A 21954-nucleotide genomic window follows, 5' to 3' on the forward strand; every position below is an offset into this window, starting at 1 on the left:
AGTGAGGCTTCCCCAGGAAGTGGTGAGGATTTAGTGCAGGTGTGGGCCCAACGAGGGCCAGGCAAGCCCGCCAGGCCTCAGAGAACTTCCTGGAGGCAGGGAGATTCCGGTCGCTCACTGTCGCCCCTGCTGCCCACCCGGGGCCCCTCCTCCACTCACAGGACTCAGATGTGAGGAAGGTCACCCCCCACAAATGCCTCACACTGTGGCCCAGAAATGTGGTGCTTATGCTCAAGAAGTCCATGAGCCAGGGAGGGATTTCATTTTAGACAAGACTCCCTGTCAGTTCAAACATTTATGCCACTGACTGACCTTCTCCACTCGTCCCTGTAAGCATCTGAAATGCGGCACGTTGGCTTAGCTGATGCTCTTCCTCCCCTCCCTTCCAGCCACAACCCCTTGAGCTGGGTTCCCACGTGCCCAGCCACTCCTGTGCGTGTCCACATCAGAGAAGACACTCTGTATGATGTGTGGGAAAGTACCCCAGAAATTGTTTTTCATAGAAATAAACTTGCTTTCTAAATCTGGAGGCGTTTCGGTTGCCTTCACGGGTTTTGTTTTTGGATTTTATCAGCTCCCAGTTGTCTTGGCTGGAGGATTAGTCAGAAAGGCATGTGTTCAAAGCTGAATGGGCAGCGTATGGGAAATGGCTTCTGGCTGCCTCATGTGGGACTGTCACCAAGTCCTGCTTCTTCACCCTCACCCGCCTGCACGTGGGGCCTGCCGTGGCTAGGGGTGACTGCACCATCCCCTGCTTTTGTCTCCCAGCAGGTGCCTCGGTGCCGGACCGCAGGCTGGTAATAGCACAGTAATGCTGTTTTGTACTGCTAACACAGTGTTTATTTCTGACTGTGTCTTTTAATCATAAGTGAAATATTATTTCTCAGTCATACTATGTGTTTTTCTAAGGCTGTGTTTTTTGGAACAGTTTTAAGTTTACAACAACATTGAGAGGAAGGTATGGAGATTTCCCAGGTACCCCTCACCCCAACACATGCACAGCGTCCCCCATCATCAACATCACTCACCAGTGGGGGACATGTGTTACCAAGGATGAGCCTGCCTCGGCACTTCATCATCACCCAAAGTCCACAGTTTACCACAGTTTATACATTCTCCGGATTTGGACACATAGGTAGTGACATATATCTACCAATATAACATCATACAGAGTATTTTCATGGCCCTAAAAATCCTCTATCCTCTGCCTATCTGTATCCTTACCTACTGTGTTTTTAATCCTCATACTCTGTTATTATTGCAATGAAATTTATAATTAAGAATTTTTTTTTGTCTTTCAAAACCATAGCAATTCAGGGTGTACTTTCTATAATATGACAAAAACATTTGCTCCAGGAGCATACCAAAAATTTAGACTAAAATAATGTTAAGCTAGAAAATATAAATTTCCTTTTGGGAAAAACCAAGCTTTTACTTGTTCACTCTTGGATGATAACTTTTTAATAGAATGACTCTCATGAGATAAAAGTCAGAAAGGATTAAAGTCAGTGATCTAAAAATAAAGTCCACACTAATTTAAAAAGCAAACTACTTGAAAACATTCAGGATCTGAATGTCCTTTTCAGTCTCATTCATACCAATTTCTGTTGTTGGCTTTCCAAATATCTGAATGATAGTTGTGATTTCTCAAATACAGCCTGCTTTTCCAGGGCTCTGTTAGCTAACACATACTTGTTATACCCTCTCTCTCCTTGTCGATTTGTGAGCTCCTGTTCATCCCTCAAGGTCCATTTTAAGCCTTACTCATAACGTTGCCTTCAGACTTCCTTTCTTTTCCACAGTGGGTCTTACCATCTTCTTTTCCTCCATTGTGCATTTATTATTCATTCAACAACCACTCCTTGAACATCTGACAGGTGCCAGGAAGCTGGGCTTTAAAGCTAGAAAACTGACGGGGCGCCTGGGTGGCTCAGTCGTTAAGCGTCTGCCTTCGGCTCAGGTCATGATCCCAGGGTCCTGGGATCGAGCCCCGCATCCAGCTCCCTGCTCAGCGGGAAGCCTGCTTCTCCCTCTCCCACTCCCCCTGCTCGTGTTCCCTCTCTCGCTGTGTCTCTCTCTGTCAAATAAATAAAGAAAATCTTAAAAAAAAAAAAAAAAGCTAGAAAACTGACAAAGGCCTTCCACTGACTTCAGAGAGTTTACAGTTTGCTGGAGTAGATTGCCATGAGTGAAATAAAATGATCAAGGAATTCTTGAAACATCTACACAGAGTCCAATTTTTCTGAATCACTTTTTGTGTCTGAGTCATGCAGCCCTGTGTTTTCTACCCTGTACAGTCTCTGCACCATCAAGATGCGGGTGGTGCTCTAACTTTAGAAACAGATGCTCGACTATTGTCTCTTTTCTCTGAGCAGACTTCCGTTCTGCTTGTTTCTGAACCTTACCACAAAATGTCAAAGGAAGATACAATCCTTCCTCAAATACAATCCAGGCCGCACAGCCCTTCCTCAAACAGTCCTTAAATGGTTTGTTGACCGAATATTGAGAAACTGCAGGAGCCCTGTCAGGCCACCAGGAATAACAGCCAAGATTTGAAGTGACAACTCAGTTACAACCGCCACCCCCTCTAAGCGATCGTAAGATGCATCCCAACGTCAGAGTCGTTAAAATGTGAAAACGGCAGGTTTTAGAACCAGTGACATAGGGTAACAAGGATTACTTTAAAATTCAGCAATAAATTTAAAAATCCCACTTAGCAACCCTTAGCTTTATACTTAAATTAACTTAAATGAAAACCTATCATTCCTAATACTGCACTGGGGGAGGTGGATTCTAGACCATGCCTCTTGTCACAAGGCTTCTTTCTGGGGCAGTAGGCCAACCTCTGAGCAGAAATTTGGAGAATTCAGGCTCTGCTGGTGTTTTGGAAATACTGGGATGTGTTTACCAGAACTCTTGATGGCAAGTGCATTCGCTGATAGGAAATGTTCCTGTCCGAACAAATGAACGAACAGAAGAAAAACCCTGCCGTATTACTTGAAATGGGAAAGAGGTTATGCAAACCAGATTGTTATATGAAAGTTCTATGGGGAAACAACGTAATGAAATCAGAAGCCCAAAAATGCACTGGATAAGAGACAGTCTCCTGGGGTAGACAAAGAAGAAATCAGAAACCATATTCCAAAGTATACAGCATGATGAAATCGCAACCCAAATGAAAAGAGAAGAGGTCATCCTAAAAGCTTGGTTTTGAAAAGGAGAGGAATCTGAAACACTCATAACTGGTAGGTTAAACTCTGTCACTGGATGCTGCTTGGATTTCCTCATTGGTGGTGATCAGTCCAGCTATGTAACAGAAAGAAATTCATCCTAGAGCTTGGGGGACCTCCTACTGGACCTGCGCACTGGGCCCCTGTCTTCTGATGGTGCAGCTCATTGTAGGCTCAGCCCTGTTAGCTCAGTCCTGGCTCAGCTGGTGTTTCAGGCTGTCAGTCTATTAGAATCAAACCCGTCTTTCTCTTGATCCCTTCTTTCTTGCGCACACAGACCTATGGGAGATCAAACCTCGAGCTTAGACCATCCTGCCTCTAGATGCTTATGACATCTTTAAGGAGCTGATAACAGAACTATTTAATGGAGTTGTATTTTGTTTAGCTAGAGCCTTAAGGTGTCAAGAATTTCTTTCCCCTCTGGCTTCTTTAGATAGATGGGTGGATGGACAGATGGATAATAGATAGGTAGACAGACAGATTTTCCAAATCTTAGCCGTAGAATTAATGTGTCAAGAATTTCTTTCCTCTTTGGTTTCTTTAGATATATAGATAAATAGATGAAAACATAGATGGATGAATGGATGGATAGGCAGATCTTCAAATCTTAGATGAGATTTAAAAATTAAAGTTCTAGGTTTCTCAATCTTTTTATCCACATTGTTTCATTTCTATTACTCTTTGTCTGTGAAGGCAAAACAAAGTGTGTCCTTTGAGTGGACTCTCGACCTCTGTGTTGGCCCCCAGCCCTCTCCCTCCCCTCATACGCTCCTTTTGTGAATTTGTCATACATTTTCTGGGTGACTGGCTCAAACAGAGTCTGTGGTTTGAGTAAAGCTAACCCCAGTGGTCCCTCGTTACCACCGTTATGTCAACCAAGTGAACTAATTAGACAGAGCCTTACCCATGTTGGTGAACAGACAAGAGCAACAGGATCCTAATGAGCACTGGCTGAGCATCCTCAGCTCATCTTGGCTTCTCATCCACAAAGCACTGAACAAAGAGTAAATATTTAACTGGCATTTTCTTGTGACTAAGTCTTATTCCTTTAAGTCAAAATTTTAATATTTGAAATAAAACTAAAGCCCTTTCGCTTGTAACAACTCTCTTTTTTAATAGAACATCAATTATATTTTCTGTGTGGTTTAACCTCTTTTAGAACAAGAAATGAAAATAAGCAGTTACACATATTAAACATATTTATGCTTTTCAGAATTGTTCAGATTTGGGGTCTGGCAAGTTTTACTATTGTAACTAGACTCATAAAACTCCAAAATATTTCTTGTAGAAGAAAATATGGTTCTAAACAAGAGAAAATACTTCCTTTCAGATTTATAGGTACATAAAATTTAGAGGTGGTTTCAAATCAGAAGGATAGCAAATAACTTTGATATTAAACCTTCTATTCCCTTAATGCCTGATTTTATTTTTGAATTATCTGCTCAAAATACTAGAAAAAAAATATTACCACAGAATAGTCTAATCATTGATAGAGCTCCATCTGGGTGATTTTAATTACTTTTTTAGTGCTGTGAATGCTAGCTATGGGGAAGTTACCCGAACTTATAGGAATGAAGTCTCCACATTTTAAAAACTGCACCACTAATACCTGTTTCTTATCACCCATCAGCGTGTTCATAAATTCTTCATAATGCGGAGCTTGGCCTGTAGAGAAGTAGGTCATGATTTCTGTTTGTCAGCGAAACTATTTCTTTTTTTTCCTCCAGCTTTATTGAGCTGTAATTGACAAATGTAATTGTATATAAAGTGTACAATGTGATGATTTGATATCCATACTTCCGTGAAATAATTGTCACAGTCAGGTTAATTAACACATCCATCACCTCATACCTTTATATTTCCTTTTTGTGATGAGAACACTTAAGACCTACTCTCCTGGTAAATTTCAAGTATACAGCATAATAGTAACTAGAGTCCCCATGCTGTGCATTAGATCCCCAGGTTTGTTCCTTTTATAACTAAAGGCCTTTACCTTTTGACCAGCATCTCCCCATCTTCCTCACCTGCCCCCTTCCCCACCCTTGGTAGCTATGAGGCTACCTCTGTTTCTGTGACTGACTTTTAAACTTTTTTTAGATCCCACATGTAAGCGAGATAACACAGGAGTTTATCTTTGGCTTATTTCACTTAGAATAGCGCCCTCTAGTTTCATCCATGTTGTTGCAAATGCCAAGATTTTCCTCTGTGGGTGTGGGTGTGTGTGTGTACATATCACATCTTTATTCTGTTACTGACAGACTGATAGATTGTTTCCATACTTCACCATTGTGAGTAATTCTGCAATGAACATGGGCATCCTATCTCTTTGAGATACTCGTTTTGTTTCTTTGAATATATACCCAGAAGTGGGATTGGCTGGATCATACAGTAGTTCTATTTTTATTTTTTTTAGGGACCTCCATGATGTTTTCCATAGGGGCTGCACCAGTTTACAAAGTGCAAAAGGGTTCCTTTATCTTCACATCTGTGCCAACACTTGTTATTTCTTGTCTTTTTGATAAAAGCCATTCTAACATGTGTTTGGTGATACCTCTCTGTGGTTTTGATTTGCATTTCCCTGATAATTAGTGATGTTAAGAACCTTTTCAGTGTATACCTGTTGGCCATTTGTATGTCTTCTTAGGAAAAATGTCTATTCAGGTCTTTGCCCTTTTTTTTTAATTGGGTTGGAGTTTTTTTGCAGTTGAGCTGCAAAAAATATAATATAAGGTCTTTATATATGTTTAGATAATAGCCCCTTACCAGTTAGATGGTTTGCAAATATTTTCTGCCATTCTGTAGGTTGCCTTTTCATTTTGTTGATTCTTTCCTTTGCAGCACAGAGCTTTTTAGTTTGACATAGTCCCGCTTGATTATTTTTGCTTTTGTTGCCTGGGTTTCTGGTGTCATATCCAAAATTTCATTGCCCAGACCAGTGTCAAGGAGGTCTTCTTCCTGGAGTTTTACGGTTGCAGGTCTTACATTTAAGTCTTTAATACATTTTGAGTTCATTTTTGAGTGGTGTAAGCTAAGATAGAGGTTCAATTTCATTCTTTTGATAATATTCTATTTTTTTAATTATTATATTTATTTTGGCCACATTATTAAAAACAGGAGGAGGGAATGCTGTGTTCATCCTGTCAAATTCTAAAGTGTGATCCTCGCTGTTGCTTATTTGAATTCAAGAAAGCTGTACTCATTCACATTAGTAATCTGTATTATTATTCTCACACTCATGGATTAGGCTGAACAAAACCTAACAGGAATATATATTCCTAAATCTGAGAATAGGGGCATGTGTAAATTTTAAATTGAATACAAGGTGCCCCAATTTCTAAGTTGGAAATTTTACAAGGTGATTTTTTTGAACTGCTTGTTCCAAATAAGCATAGCATAATTTGGGAATTTTATGCTTGTCAAGGCTTTTTTACTTTGGTCTTACAGATTTATAATTTTCCCCAAATCTAACTCCACAAGTAGGTATGGTTATATGTGTTAATGTAAGGTTGTATGGATTAATCTAAGGTAATATTAGCAAGTATATTTTAGTAATTTCCCCAGAGTAAACTTTATATTATTCTGGCTTTTCTCCCCACCATTTGAGGGGTTGCCATTATTAAAGATAGGTCTTTTGTTTTCCAAGTGAAGCATTGTCCTGGTGACTCTCACGAGTGTAAGGTCCTTTGGGCAGGAGCCTGCTCTGGGAGTGGCCCGGACAAAAGTCAAGGTGCCCTTGCCCTTGCTGTCCCCCTTGCTGCTCTGTTTTCATACCTTCTCAAAGTGGATGCCACTTAGGCTCATGGCTCAAGTGCATGAAGCCTGGTGCATTTGTTCTCCTTTATTCATTGCAAAGATTTCTGTCTTCTACTTGCTTTGCAGAATACCAAATAATCTGGCAGCAAGGCAGGAGCTTTTTTAGACACATCATACTTTAATGATCATTAGCATAGTAATAAGGACAGCATTTAGGAACACATACTCTGCTGTCATATAGACTTGTGCTAAAATTCTGGACCTGTCATTTATAGTAGGGTGCAAGCATGGGCAAGTTGCTCTGACCCTCAGTGTCTTCTTCAGTAAAATGGGGATAATAATAACCCTTTGAGGGTTATGAGAATCTGATTAGGTAATGTATTAATAGCTTCTGGTGCAGGTACCTAACTCATAATGGACTGTTAGTAAGTGACCTCCACGTTTAGCCACTGTCTCTTAGCCGGCTGTGTTATTTTTGTGTTTGATCTGTTTCTGCCCCGAAAGCCCACACCAGCCCTGTGATTTTTAATGAAAGGAAGGCCTGGTTCTGAACACAGTACAAATCATCTTTGGGAATGCAGCTGATTCATTTGCCTTTATGGTTTTGCAATAACTTGAGCTGGCTTCAGTTTGTGATAAGAATTCTCCAGCTGGTAACACCAATGACACTCCATCTGTATTTTCTGTCACTGTTCTAGGATCCACCCAAATTAGGTTGCAATTCAATGTGTTTAAACTTTCAAAGGGGTTCATCTGGCACATATAATATAGGATGTCATCCATTTGCTCTAAAATGTAGGATCTTGGGCCAGAGGCTTTATTTTTATCCTTAATACATAAGAACTTTGGCAGGCATGGCATTTTTAAGGGAAATTATATGCATATTCAGCCGTGTGACATTATAGAAGTAAGGAGAATTTTAACTGTTCAATTTAGTGATGACTTTATGCATTTCTATCCTAGTGATACTAGAATTTGGAGAGGGTGTTCTTTAAGAGGAATACAGGCATACATATAAATAAAGGAATAAATAAAAATGTTCCTGAGAGCCTTGTGATTTTTGGGGACCCTATGACTATCATTTTTAGCAACTAGTTTCCTGTTTGGGGGTGCCTGTGAAGCAGTGTGGGGCTTCACACATCCATGCTCTGTAGGAGACTGTGAGCTGGCTTTCCTCTTTGGTCTGCTACCCACTGACTTTGACCTGGATGCTTCCACATAGGGAGGAGTCCCTGCATGCCTTAGTGAGTGAGATCTCCTACTTCTGGGACTTTGTGTCTGTTCTCAAGTTCAGTCTCCTGATTATACCTGCTTTTGAAATCAACACCATAAAAGCTTGTGTGAGTTAAGATGCAAAGCTCATTCTGTTGTTTTTGGCACGCTGCTCAGCACAAATTTACACAATTTCCTAGAATTTCTGTGCCTTCTTCTTCTCCATTGTATTTTGTCCTTTTCATCCTATTTTGCCTTTTCCTATGCCTTGGTGATTCTACTAATTTTCTCTCCCCTCACCCACAGCAGGTTGTTGCAGAAATTCAGTTTCCTTTAGGTCCCCCAACCAAATCTTTCCCTCTTCCCAAGATCTTTAGTTACACTCTGCCTTGTAGAAACATGCTCATGTCAACTGGGGGAAAAGGAAAAAGAACCCAGTACACCCGCCCCAGATCCCCATCTGCCTTCCTCCCTCCTCCCTCCTCCCCTTTCCTCCGTGTTCCTTTGTGCATTCTGTCTGTCTGTCTCTCGTCCCCACCCCCATGCAGCCCTCCAGCCCATCTGGCTTCTGTCCCTGCTCCACAGAAACCACCTTGACATTGAACTCACTGGAGACATTTAGACCTTACACTGCATGACCTTGCTGTAGTTCTGAACACCGGGACCACTGTTTGCTCTTCCTTGGAACAGTGTGGGCTCTTGGTTTTTGTGGCCCCATTCACCCTGCACTTCCTTCCTGTCCCTGGCTCTTCCACCCCAGTCTCCTCTGCTGATTTTCAATACTCTATCTGTTCCTTAAAGTTTGGTCTCCTCTCCTCTTCTTTTCCTCTCCCTTCCCACTCTCCACACCCCTCCCATGCTGATTGCTCTCGAGCCTGCAGCCCCATTCATCACCCACAGGCGGACGGTCCACACGTGGTGGCTTCTGAGCCCTAGACTCACAACATTCAACATCAAACTTAGTATTTCTACTTGGATATTCTCAAAATACTTCAAAAGTGACTCATCCAAGATTAAGCTGCTGCTGTACCCCGACCCTTCCCTCCATGTTCTTCTTCCTTTATGTTTTGTCTCAGAAAATGGCGGGACCATCCTTCCACCAGTCCTGAAAGGAGCCCTAGGGTTATCCTCAACTCCTCCCTTTCCCTAACCTCTAAAACCAAACTGGACGGTGGTTTTCACAGATACACAATCTCAGTGTCTCTGGAAATGGGTCCCTTTTTCCTGTCTACCACCACCACTTAGCTCAGGCCTTTATAGTTTCCCTCTGGAATGATCTCTGAAGACACGCTAACGGTTTCTCCTGCCTCCAGTCTTCCTATCTACTCTTCTCCACAGAGAATTGTTAAAAGATAAACTGAGGCCTATTATACATTTTAAGATTTTGTTTGAGCAAAAATCGTTTTGATTCAGTCAGGGGAAACCTGGAAATGGTTAGCAGCGCTCTGCAGACAAGAGCCAAGACTTGTCCAGAAAAGGAGCCAAAGCAAAGAAAGGAAATTATTTGATTGGCTATAGCTTAAAGCCTACTTGTCTATCTGTGTTTGGTTGCCCTTAGGTTTTAATTTCTTAAACATGAGGCATTTACAGGCTTGGGTTTTGGTTTGTGTAGATGCCAGGGCATTAGTCACCTCAGTCAAATGTAGTCAAGTTAACAGAATGATGCTCGTAAAAATCAGCAAATTTCCCCTGCCTTTCCTTGCCTTAACATTTCTTGGTGGCCAGCCATCATCCGTAGTAATGTGTTCCAGCAGGGCTCATATGCCGTCAATGGTGTGTTAGATGATTTTAGGTCTTCCTGGCTTTTTAAAATGTATTCTTTTTTTTTTTTTTAAGATTTTTTTATTTATTTGAGAGAGAGAAAGCACATGAGAGGGGGGAGAGTCAGAGGGAGAAGCAGGCTCCCCGCCGAGCAGGGAGCCCGATGCGGGACTCGATCCCGGGACTCCAGGATCATGACCTGAGCCGAAGGCAGTCGCTTAACCAACTGAGCCACCCAGGCGCCCTAAAATGTATTCTTTTAACACGTGTTGGGATAAAATAACTAGCACATTAGACCCATTATTTTGTGGATATTAAAGGCTTAGGGCATAGCTAGGTTAAAATAATAATGACAATTAAATTCTATTTAAATATTATTAAGTTAATAATAGCTCAGGTGATAGTCTTGGTTAAAAAGACAATCTAGAATTCAAATGACAGCTTAGAAAAGACATTCCGACCCTTCATCAGGGTTTCTCCAAAGGCCTATCCATAGCCTCCAGTCTGAGTCATGCCCACTCCCGTTAGCTCCCAGGGCATTCACCACACTGCCAGGCCCATTTCTACTTCTAGATGTCACCACCAGTGAGGGCAAGATGGAGACTCGATGCCCATGTAGGCAATAAATGAGTGTTTGTTGGATAAACAGCCCAGGCTTTGGCTGTGGGGAGCATCACATAGCTCAGCTTTCAGATTGTCCAGATTTCAGATGAAGTCTTGGATTTCTTACTCTATTTTTCTGTGGAAGGGACTAGGCATTGTGGTAAGTTGCTAAACGTAAAATCAGAAGATTTAGAAGAGGCTGAACAATTTTGTCTGACATGACAAAGATCTGGGGGTGGGAGTGAGGGGATGACTTTCTCTGTATTAAAAGAACTGTATTAAAAAAAATTTCCCTATATTTAAAGTGGATGATGGTTCTCAAATGCTATGTTAATTAGTAAATGATGGTACAAGCATTTTGAAATTATAAAATGCTATAGAAATGCTAATTTCTGTAGAAATTTACATAGTACCTTTCTTCTGATGGAAAACAGTAAAATGGCACTTGAAGGGCAATTTGAACTATTTTGGTGTGTATTTCTGTTCTTTAAGCTCCTGTGGAAATCAAATATAGAAACATTATTTTGTACATTCTTTTTCACATGGTCATTTGCCCAGTTGGAGGGTAGGGGAGGGACTCATCATACCTAGAAGAGCATGTGTGGTTTGCTGAGATGTTCCAAGTTCTTCCTCCACTCCATAAGGCTAATTAACCCAAACAGGCGAAGGCATTATGTGATTTCCTGCTCAACAAAAGGTTGAGAAGACTACCCTGCCTGTAGGGTTTTGTGGACTATTATTCAGCCCTCCTTGGAAGAGGGTTTGAGGCTGTGCAGAGATACATGATCTTGTCCAATTATTAAGGAAACTAATAAATTATGGTTCCCCTTAAAGAAAGGGTAGAGGGGCGCCTGGGTGGCTCAGTCGTTAAGCATCTGCCTTTGGCTCAGGTCATGATCCCAGGGTCCTGGGATCGGGCCCCGCATTGGCCTCCCTGCTCCGCGGGAAGCCTGCTTCTCCCGCTCCCTCTCCCGCTCCCTCTGCTTGTGTTCCCTCTCTCACTGTGTCTCTCTCTGTCAAATAAATAAATAAATAAATATATTAAAAAAAAAGGGTAGAAGCAAATAACTATATAATAAAATGTAAAATAACTAATAAAGGTAAAGTAACTACATAACAGTCACATAACTATATAGAAATAATAGTTTAATAAGTGCCTTGATAGTAGCTATAACAACTTGAGAAAGCAGCAAGACCAGAGGTGCTGGGTGTCATGGTGGAATCTGTGCTCTTAGCCTCACCAGAGACAGGACTCACCTGGGCTCTTGCTGCAGCCAGCGTATTAGTCTAGAACTGTCACCCTAAGCCCCAGTGGCTGCTCAGTTAGGTTCACAGAGATGATGTGCAAATATGTACAGTGCAGCACAATTCCTGAAATTAGAAACAGATTGGGTGAATAAACAATGGGACATCCACATGATGGAATATCACTCATCATCCGAAAATCATGTTGAGGGCAAAGAGCCACTGACCTCGGTAAGACGGTGAGAATAGAATGCTAGGTAAAAAGCAGCAGTCTACAAAACAGAAGTTATTATTATTATTTCATTTTCATTCAAGGATAATCTGATATTATACATGTGAGAAGATCTCCTCTGAGGCATTAATACGGGTTACCTGTGAGTGGTGGGATTACAGGTGATTTTGTTCTGAGGTGTGGGGTAAAGGCGAAACGCTCAGATTCCAGGGTAGGAATATGTCCCTGGCTCTGCCACTTGGGTGCCTTCTGTGAATTATTTAACCCCTTAAAACCTGTCTCCTGATTTCGACAGTGGGCTAATGACAGTATCTACGGTATCAGGTTGTTCTGAACATTAATGAGATAATCCATTATGAGGTATTTTACCCAGTACCTGGCACACAAATGTATTGATAAGCATTTTTCCAAAAAATTCAGCACATTTTATGAAGGGAGAAATGTTGCCAAGGAAGGAAAGGAAGGAGGGAGGTAAGAAGAGGGGGAGTTAGTTCACTTCTGTAGATGCTGCCCTGAAAGCCGAGCTGGCAGGGCTGAGGGGCCTGCAGGGTGAGGGGCTGAGAGACAAGCCAGCGGGGGTGAGGGGCCTGCTGGGTGAAGGGCTATGCCCCGCTAGGGCCGGGACAGACGCTCAGCAAGAAGCAGGTGGTCTAAAGAACTTCTCCCCCAGCCCCACCTGCTAGTCTCCCAGGGAAATTCCCTCATTTATAGTCTCCAGGGCTTCTCAGCTGAAAATGCCAACACTTGATAAATAATGGATGAGAATGACTTAAAACTAGCAGTGGGGGCTCTTTCCTGGGGGCCTGAAGAGGAGGTGGTAGAGACAGGATTTAACTCATCCTGACAGGCCTGGTAATGGGTCTGTGCTCCCCCATGAAGTCAGGCTTACCTTTCCCCAAGGAACCCTCCCCGCTGAGCCCCATCAATGGGCCAAACAGGCATCCCCTCACTGGAGGCTGCTCCAGTCAACAAAGAGGCTGAGGAAGGAATCTAATTATTCATGGAGCAAAGCTGATGAGAAGGCAGATGCCAACCTGGGAACGTGGAGAGTCTGTGCTGCTGTGTTCCCCTAAATGAGTTTCCTGTAATTATGCCTGAGGAAAGATTGCTCAGGCTGCAGTTTGGGGAAGGCATTATGGAAAGAGCTTCTGTAGCACCTTTACTCTGGTTTTAGTTTCCTTGAGTGCAAATTCTGCTTAACTTTCAAATTAACCTTCTCTAAAAACTTTTTTTTTTCCCTAACCCACACAAGTTCTAGAATAATTGGTAATGACAAAACTTGTTCATAAGCTGACTGGAGTTTCATGTGATTTGTTCAAGATCGTATAACTCAGTAATGTTTGGGAATTAATAGGGGGTTAGTTAAGTTTCTGAGTTCCATTGGAGTTTCTGAGCTTGGTACTCATATTATTCTGAAGTGGAAATTCAGCTAGAGCTCTATTTTCTGATTGGTAGTCACTGAGACCACACCTGGGAAAAGATGTCTTTGTTCCAGAGGGCTCATGGCTCAGAAGTTTAGATGCATCCAACAGGTGGCTGACCACCTCCTGAGGCGTAATGAGAAGCTGAGATCTTGATCCCTACAGTCTTGAAGCAACCATGAACTCTGTGGAAATCTCAGTAGCCATTCTCCTGAAGGAAGCAATGCTCTTCCAACAGCTTACTCCCTAATGGCAGGTGGAAGTCACATGCTGGTCATACTCCTCCCTCAGTGGTCTCTAAGCCTGGGATTCCATGAGAGACTTATGTGTATCTGCACTCATTTACAGCCAACACTTGGCTGAGTGACTCTCTTCTTTTTTTTTTTTTTTTTAAGATTTTATTTATTTATTTGAGAGAGCATGGGGGAGGGGCAGAGGGAGAATCTCAAGGAGACTCCACACCCAGTGTGGAGCCCGATGTAGGGCTCGATCCCAGGACCTTGAGACCATGACCTGAGCCAAAAAGTCAAGAGTTGGACATTCAACCGAGCCGCCCAGGTGCCCCTGAGTGACTCTGTTCTTACTAGCTCTGGCACCCAGTGACTTTTTCCCGTGTATCAATTCCTGTCCATTTCTCTCTCTTTTTTTTTTTTTTTAAGATTTTTATTTATTTATTTGCCAGAGAGAGAGACAGCGAGAGAGGGAACACAAGCAGGGGGAGTGTAGGAGGGAGAAGCAGGCTTCCCGCTGAGCAGGGAGCCCGATGCGGGGCTCGATCCCAGGACCCTGAGATCATGACCTGAGCCGCTTAACGACTGAGCCACCCAGGCACTCCCAATTGCTGTCCATTTCTAATCTGTGTCCCATATGCTATAATTCAGCTGCCCCAGATACTGCTTTGTTTTGTTTCCTAGTTTTCCCTGTGTGTCTCCCGTTCCCATGATCAGGGCCACGTCTTCCAGGATCACCTCTGCAACATCATGAGTACTTTGGGGCAGCCAAAGCACCTGCTGTTGAAGCTCCTCTGCAGGGGTACCTCATCATCCTAAAGTGCAGGTCAGGGGGTGCAGATGCAGCATGTCCCCTGATTGCCCATGCTGTCATAAAGAATAGGCGTTTTCTGCATCCCCAGACAGCCCCACCATGGCTGACATACCACATCAGGTGGTATGTGCATGTATTTCATCCCCTACAGGAAATATATACTTCCCGAATTTGTTGTGAGACTAGGAAAATGGTCTAGAAAACCTGGTTGCTTCGAGGCACAGAGAAGAGCTATCCTTGTGCCCCCTGAGTCCCACTATGACCAGCACATGGAAACACCAGCTGCCGTTCCAAAAAGTCATGGTTTTGAGGAACATCATTATTCATTTTACAATCCAAGAAGTACATGGGGTATGAATAGACATGATACTCCAGTGTTTTGGGTTAAAAAGCAAAAGCTCTATAGAATCTTGAACAGAATAATGTTAGGAAGTGCTAAATCAATCCTCAGTCAATGATGCCTCAGGCAGAGAAGGATGCCCAAGAGCTCTGACATGTGCACCCCACTTTTGATTTTGTGGACAGCAGAGAGCCCTCCATCTGTAGAAGGTCCAGAATGGACAGGAGCTGGCCCCAGAAGACTTCCAAAGCCCAAGTCCCCCTTCCGATGTCCCTTCCACAGTCCCCTGAACCAAAAGACACTCGGTTGTTTGGATGGAATTGAATTCCCTGCTCTGTACCCACAGCTACCAGTGCTCACTAAGTGTTTATGGACTTGAGTTTCCGGACAAGACTGGATTTTAGCTCTCTTAAACTGAGGGCAAATGCCTCTGGTAATAAATGTCTCTTCCTGAATTATTCATTTCTTTGCCCCTGGTTCCTCTCTAAGCTTTTCCCAGTCTTTTTCTCTTGTCTTCATGGCTGCTATTAAAATCCACCTCATTTTAACTGCTCTTGAGGAGAAACGGAGACTGTCATTCATTTCTGAATTCCAGAAAGAAGCTGTTCACACTCTAGGCTCCTTCTCTGACCGACTCGGTCCTAGACTCCCCTTAAACCTCCTTTTCCTGCCTGAGGCGTCCACCCTGCCCCCAGCCCCCACCCTGCCACCCCCTGCCCAGTCTTTCCAGTCTCAGAAGTCAGCAGCAGGTACCTGGCCAGTGTGTATGAGGCCACGGCGTGCATAGCAAGCTGTCTGTTTCGCAGCCTCGGATGCCTTCTTCCCTCTTTTTCACCGTTGCAGGACTCTGGTTAGTTACTCCGATCAAATCGCCTAGAAGCCATTTTTGTCACATGTATGTTGATTCTTGCTGGGCGAAGGAGTGGGGAATGAGCTTTTATGAAGCTAAAGACAGAAGATCTGGTAATGAAAACCCTCCTATAATCCCCAACACATGGGGTTGGGATTCCACTGAGGACTTGCTGGAAAACCTCCAGATTAGGGGTCATAATAAGACTTACTAAAAGTCCTGTCATGGATCAAAACATTAGCCAAAAAAAAGAAAAATATTTTCAGCACATCTGCCGTGTAGTTGGAGTTAAGAGTAATAGTTGCAACTAGCAGCCAGGCATTTTAGGTACTTGAGTTGTATTCTCACTTAACCCTCGGGCATCCCTAAGAGATAAATGTTAGTATTATTTCCATTTTACACATAAGGGAACGGGTATAGAAAGGTGAAATCATGTGCCTATGGTCCCATATGCATGTGATTTTAGTCACATCTTTGTAAATTATACATTTAGCAGAGACCTTAGAAATGAGAAGAACATCTTTCCTCTTCAGTTTAGCTCCTCTGCTTCCTAAATTAAATGAAATGAAAAAAATTAAATGAAAAAATCTGAGAAATTATTGTAATATTCTATGCATAAAATGTAGCTGTTTTATAGTCTCTGCTTTGAAATCTGGCAAAGTGTGGTTGGTTGTTCTCAGCAAGACTGCTGAAGGAAGAATAAGGGCTGGCGCTGTTCCAGATCCTAGATAAAGGTGTATGCTGTGATGAAATAAGACAGACTCAGGTTTTTGTTCTAGCTCTCGCACCTTGAGCAAGTTGCCTTCCCAGTCATTCATCTGTCCGTTCATCCTGTTAACAAATATTTATTGTACTCTTAAACAGTGTACCAGTAATGAAGCACTGATAGAAATGACTGGATTTGATTTGGATCTTTAAAAGCTCCTTCCAACTGTTGTGGGGAGAAGAGATTGGAGAATCGAGGCAGGGAGATCAGTCGGTGGGGCTTTTGGGTTTCCCGCAGGCAGGAGATAAAGGTGGCCTCAAGTAGGGAAGGTAGAAAGAAAAAAACATATTCAAAAATATATTTTGTAGATGGGGCGCCTGGGTGGCACAGTAGGCTAAGTGTCTGACTCTTCATTTCAGCTCAGGTCATGATCTCAGGGTCATAAGATCAAGCCCCATAGGGCTCCATGCTGAGTGTGGAGTCTGCTTGAGATTTCCTCTCTCCTTTTCCCTCTGTCCCTCCCCAGATGTGCATACTTGTGTGCTCTCTCTCTCAAAAAAAAAATTTATATAGATATATATAGATATATAGCACATATATATATATATGAAATAGAACTGGCAGACCTTGATTATGTATTGCCTGGCTGGATGCGTTGGGGGAAAGAGAGAAATCAAGGATGACCCCCAGGGTTTTAGTCTGAGCAACTGAATGGAGGGAGTTATCATTTACTGAGATGGAAAGGATAATAGAGAAACAGGCTTGGCATCTGGGGAAGATAAAGAGCTCTGCTGTGGGCATAGCAAACTCTGTTTTGGGCTTATTAGGTATGTGAGTAGAGAGATTAATTTAGATCTGACCTCTCCTAGGAGTCTAAAGCTCTAAGGAGAGTCAAGGATTTGGGGAATCATCAGAATAGGAATGGCATTTACAGCCGCAGAGCTGGATACGGTCCTCATGGGAAGGAGTACAACTGTAGAATGGGGCCCAGGACCAAGTCCAAGGGCTTTTCAACATTTCTCTCTTTGTAGAAATAGAGAAACTAGTGAAGGAGACTGAGAAGGAAGAACAGCTGAGGTGGGAAAGAGAAGGAGGAGAGAAAGGTTTTGTCTAAGCTCGGTGAGGAGGAAAGAAGGAGCCTTTGGATCTGGCAGCAGAGGTCTTTGATGAATTTAACAGGAGTAGCATCAGCCAGATTGAAGTGGATTGAAAAATGCGTGGTTAGGTGAAGAGGTAGAAAACGAGTATTGATAACTCATTCCAAGCACTCTGCTTTGAGAGAAACAAAGAAATGGGGAGATAGCTATAGGAGGAGATAGAAACCAAACTTATTAGAGAAACAAAGGATTGTCTGATAGGACTGAATGTTCATCAGAGGTTTATGATCCATAATTTTATTTTTGTTTTTATTTTTTTAGAGAGGGAGTGGGAGGGCAGAGGAAGATGGAGAGAGAGAATCCCAAGTAGGCTCCAGGCCCAGCTTAAGCCCGACACGGGGCTCAATTTCACAACCCTGAGATCATGAGCTGAGCTGAAATCAAGAGTCAGACATTTAACTGGCTGAGCCTCTGTGATCATAATTTTAAACTCAAAGGGATCACTGTGACTGTGAGATTTTCTCCTGAAACCGTGAGCTGGAAGGATAGGGAAGCAAAATGTTGAACTCCTCTGGGTTGAGATTTTACCAGGAAAATGTTAACTGAGACAGAGATGACCATGAAACATAAACTTGATAAAGGGGGTCACACACAGAGGTGTGTGATGGACAGAGAAAACATGGTAAGGTCAGTGATTTGGAAATCTCAATGAGGTCAGAGTGGGGCGTGATGCAAGTGAGGTGGAGGAGAGGAAGTAGAGTCCAGAAACAGAGTCTTACAATCACCATTTCCAACGTACAGTTACTGGTAATAAGATCTAGACTGCTATGGGAGTGGGTTACTAAAGAGAAAAGGAGGGAAAGATCAGTGGAGGTGTAAGGGCAGAGTAGCTAAGTAGCATGTTGAGTGAGTTCTTGTCCTTGTGGTTATTGGAATCAGTGACAATCATGCAGGAGAGGAGGTGAGGAATAGAGAAGGCAGTTAACTCGAGTCTTTAATGAATGATTGAGAACCAGGAAGTTTACAAAGATTAACAGCAAGCACTAGTGTTGGAAGATAGAGCCAAATGTCACGTATTTCACTGTATCTTGTTATTTTGAAAGGTGAAGGAAAAGTAGTTTGGAAGTGGCAAAAGGGAGCGAGGAGAACACTTACCTCACTTTGTAGCCCTGAGGTACTCGGAGTGTAAAAGATAAGAAAGGGTCTGCAAATGGATTAATGGCCTCAGAATCACTGAGAAGGATTTGGATGGAATGGCTTGTTTCAGAATGATCCTTTCACAGAAGACTAGAAAAGCTAGATAAGATAGAGTCACACAAAAGAAAACCGAGAGATCATTAATGCCCTTGAAGTGGTTTTGTGGGTGTGAAACAAACGGTGAGAATTTGAATTGGTCCCTCTTATTATAGTATTGAAATTAAGTCTACTTAATTTATCAAGTCATGTTCATGCCCTGATTTTATATACTTGTATCTATCAATAAACATTGTGATACTTGAAGAAAAAAAAAAAAGAAAGAAAACCATTCCAATCTATCAGAGAGCAATTAAAGCCTCCAGTCCTTTTGGGGCCTAGACCTGACAGATGGAGAACTCATTAGGATGAACCCTGTATTCACTGCCAGCTTTTCTTTGAAGGCATTTGTCACATCTGAGGGAGTAGAGGTCAAGCAGAAAGAGGCCCCGACTTTGCTAGTGTATCACTGGACCGAGGAGACAAAAACTGGAATTTATCTACACAAAGCCCATTATGCAGTCAGAAATCACCAGGCATGCCAAGGCACAGGAACAAATAACTGAAGCCAAGCAAAGAAAGTCATTAGAAACAAATCTACAGAGATCCAGATATTGGAGAGGGACTTTGACATCACTGTAATTAGTGTGTTTAAGGAAATAGATAACATGGTGGAGATTTTCACCAAGGAACAAGAATCTATTAAAAAAAATCAACTAGAAATTCTGGAACTGAGAAATACTGAAGCTGTAAAGTAGAATTCAATAGAAAGGTTTAATTGCAGAAGGGGGGTTAATGGATTGTTAGTCAGTAGAACGTATCCATAGAGGTAAATCACAGAGAAGAAAAGGATGGAAAACACAGGAAAGAGCTTAAGAAACATAGGAAACATGGTTCAGAATTCTAACATTAGTTGGCTGGCATTGAAGAACCATAAAGAAGAGGAAGTGGGAGGAAGCAATATTTGAAGAGATGCTGTTTATAGCTTTTCCAAAATGAACAAAAAGCATCAAGGTAATGTACAAAGCCAAGAAAGAGAGGTACAAAAAGAAGTGTACGTAACCATAGCATAGAAAAATTGATGGAAACCAAAGATAAAGAGAAAAAGCTTTTTAAGACATCAGCAAAAGACATATTACATCCAAAGGAATAACAGTGAAATGGATAATTGACTTTTCAGCAGAACTCACCGAACCCAGAAAACAATAACTTGACATCTGGAAAGATCTGGAAGAAAATATTTGCTAACCTGATATTTTGTGCCCAGCAACCATAGCATTCAAAACTGAAGGCAAAATTAAGATATTTTCATACAGTCACAAACAGAGAATTTATTGGCAGAAGATTCATTTTTAAAAACCACTAGTAAGTGAATTTTTTAGTCAGAAGGAAACTGATTCTAGATGTATGCAAAGTTAGGAAGGGAGGAATGAAAAATGTTCGAAGAGTAAATAAGCAGGCAAGTATAAATGAATATTGACCACACAGAACAATATTAGTAATGTCTTCTGGGATTGAAGATATGTGCAGAATTAAAATAGCACAAAAAAGCAAGAGGGACTAAATGGAGTTAAAATATGTAAGGTCTCTACATTGTCCAGGATATTGCAAAAACACCAATTTTGGGTGACCTATAGTAATTCAAGGATACAGTTTACTATAATACAGTTTACTAAAAAGAACAAGCTGGATAAATTGAAAACTAAGTGGAAGGTGATGTTTTAAATCCAAATATATTAAATGTAAATTGTTTAAATTCTACTAAAAGACAAAGTTTATCAGGCTGAATTAAAAAGATAGATATATTTTATATTACATATATACAGTATATATGTACTGCTTATAAGAGATTGACTTTATATATATTAAGACACAAAAAGTTTGACAGCAACAGTGTACTAATCTGTGTCCAACTGGGAGATAGAAATCACATAATAACTTAAAATGAGGGAAATTTAATATAAAGAATTATTTCCCTCTAATTCAGAAGTGACTCTAAGGTATAAGACAACTCAATACGTTATTCTGAGGGTAAGGGAGACTAAGGCTGGGGTTCAGATGCCCTGAAGAATATGTGGATATCCAGCCACACTGGTTAGCAGAGAAGTTCTGGCTGGTTTGTTGATAGTCTCTGGGTAAGTAGAAAGCAGCCCTCCAGAGTGCAGGCAGTCTGCAATTGGTGCCCAGGTGTGTGGGCCTGCAGAGGGAATGGGAGCTGATGATGAATCTCCTTTGTAGAGGTTTGCCAGAAAATATACAAGACACCCAGTATATAGTATAGTGTAAGTGTGTCCCAACTATTGTGTGGGATATACTTATACTAAAAAAAAAAATTAATTGTTGTTTATAAGAAATTCAAATTTAACTGGGAGTCTTGTTTTGTTTTGCTTCTCTAAATCTTTCAGGTAGGACTGTAGGATGCAGGCAGGGTATAGGTAAGCCACAGGGTATAAGTGAGCCACAGGTTTGATTATTATTTGATCTGAGGACTGAGAGAACAAACTGCACAACTAGAGGGAGAGAAAAAGCGACATCCTGGAAGGTAGGGCATATGGAGACATGATTTGGGGGGAGAAAAGAACCACGAGTGGTGGGGAGGTGAGGGAGCCCTGATCAGGGAGAGGAGAGAGAGGGAGAGAGAGAGGGGAGAAATGGAGAGAGAGGATGTGCAGCGTGCAGGTGACTGCATAAGAAAAGCACTTCCCCAAAACCACTGACAGGCAAAATGAGAGGGGCTGGTTATCACAAGTTTGTACAAGCAGCAGAGCTCAAAGTCTGAAGTTTAGAAGTCCACGTCATCTCCAGGGTGGAGCCTGGCATGTGTAGTTGTGCTCCTCTGGAGAAGAAGGGCAGGGCCTGGAGCAGACAGTGTGGTCTGAGGATCCCCTGGGTCCCACTGAGATAGACAGTTCCCCTCCTTGAAGTGCATTTGGGAGAGGTGGCACTGCCTCTCTGGGGACAAAAGAACCAGCAGCAGGAACCATTGAGCTGCGCTGTTCATTAGCATGGAGCAGAGACACCTGCTGAGGGCAACTAACCTGGATGCCGGCTTTTTGCTGCACTTTACCGTAAACTCTGAGCCCCTGCACATTCATATGACTGCGCTTCTGGGACAGACCTGCACCAGCCACAGGGTGGCGAGACCCTTCCCCAAAGGATCAGTGCAGGTCCTGGCCACACTGAGTCCCTAAAATTTTGGAGTTTTGAAAACCAGCTGGTGGGCCTGA

General features: G+C 42.3%; 1 protein-coding gene across 1 annotated transcript in view; it reads left to right on the forward strand.

Annotated features, from left to right (window-relative positions):
• The window catches only part of PLD5 (phospholipase D family member 5), a 206455-nt gene that overhangs the window by 82276 nt on the left and 102225 nt on the right, over positions 1 to 21954 (forward strand). The window lies entirely within an intron of this gene.

This window comes from Leptonychotes weddellii, chromosome 6, assembly GCF_054177405.1.
Source record: "Leptonychotes weddellii isolate Sample4059 chromosome 6, ASM5417740v2, whole genome shotgun sequence".
NCBI lineage: Eukaryota > Metazoa > Chordata > Mammalia > Carnivora > Phocidae > Leptonychotes > Leptonychotes weddellii.